This window comes from Propithecus coquereli, unplaced genomic scaffold (genome assembly GCF_000956105.1).
Source record: "Propithecus coquereli isolate 6110/MARCELLA unplaced genomic scaffold, Pcoq_1.0 Scaffold227, whole genome shotgun sequence".
Taxonomy (NCBI): Eukaryota; Metazoa; Chordata; class Mammalia; order Primates; family Indriidae; genus Propithecus; species Propithecus coquereli.
In genome coordinates this window covers 3630277-3631582 of record NW_012147808.1, presented here as the reverse complement: position 1 = coordinate 3631582, position 1306 = coordinate 3630277, and the positions used below count along the sequence as shown (strand labels likewise).

The 1306-nt window shown below is 42.2% G+C and overlaps 1 pseudogene; it reads right to left on the bottom strand.

The window, feature by feature from the left end:
- The window catches only part of LOC105811037, a 3009-nt pseudogene extending 1951 nt beyond the window's left edge, over positions 1 to 1058 (bottom strand).
- Positions 1059 to 1306: the final 248 nt, after the last annotated feature.

The window sequence follows — 1306 nt, the reverse complement described above, 5'->3', positions numbered from 1 at the left end:
GGCATTTTTTACCTCCTTATTCCTAAAAGTATAAATCAAAGGATTGAGCAAGGGAGCTAGGATGGCATAAATTATTGCCACAATTTTGTCATAGGAGAAAGCAGATGGAGGTCGTGTGTATACAAATATGCACGGGACAAAGAACAAAACCACAACAGTAATGTGAGATCCACAGGTAGACAAAGCTTTTCTCGGCCCTTCAGAACTATGAGTTCTCAGAGAGAACAAGATGACACCATAGGAGACAAGCAACAAGGAGAAGATTATGATGCAGAAAAGCCCACTGTTGGCAACCACAAAAAGGCCAAAAATGTGAGTGTCGGTGCAGGCAAGCTCCAGTAACGGATACAAGTCACACAAGAAGTGATCGATGATGTTGGGACCACAGAAGGGCAACTGGAAAGTAAAGAGGATTTGTATCATGGAATGAGAGAAGCCCCCTGCCCAGGCTACTCCCATCAGAATGCAACAGAGCCTCCGGTTCATGATGGAAGAGTAATGCAAAGGCTTGCAAATGGCCGCATACCGATCATAGGCCATGGCTGTGAGGACAATCACCTCTGCCCCACTAAGGAAGTGTTCAGCAAAAAGCTGTATCATGCAGCCTTCAAAGGAGATGGTTTTCCTCTCACAGAGGGAATCCATGATCATCTTTGGCATGAAGACGGAGGAGAAGCATGGATCTATAAAGGACAGGAAAGCCAAGAAGAAGTACATGGGGGACCCCAGTAGTGCAGGGCTGCTGAGAATGGTTACTACGATTAGCATGTTGCCCCCAACTATTGCAATATAGACAAATAAAAATACAACAAATAATATTTCCTCAACATTTGGATTCTGTGAAAGCCCCAGGAAGACAAACTCAGTAACAAAGCTTTGGTTTTGCATGATTTCCAAGGAAAAGCTGAAACCTCCAACAGTGGTGATCATGTAGCATCTGCAATTATGATAAAGAAAAGTTTGCTTCAGTTCAATTTATAGTATCATAGCCATTGACAAGTTGGAGCATACACATACAAAATTATCTTTAGTGCTTCTGTTGTCATTGAGAACACAAAATTCAAAAGTGTTGAAAGTGGTAGTGAAAGGTCAGACAGAAGTGAAGTGGAGATAAATTACCGAATGCCTTAAAAGGGCCATAGTTTCAGCAGGGAGGAAGGAAAGCATCTACATGTGGTAGAGAAGAGAAATGGTTTTCATCTCAAGTGTAAGCTTGGATCATTTACTAGTGGCTTCCTGGAGTGAATTATTGGGAAGGATTCTGAAGCCACCTCCAAGTTATAAGAATAAGAGGACAGTAATTGAA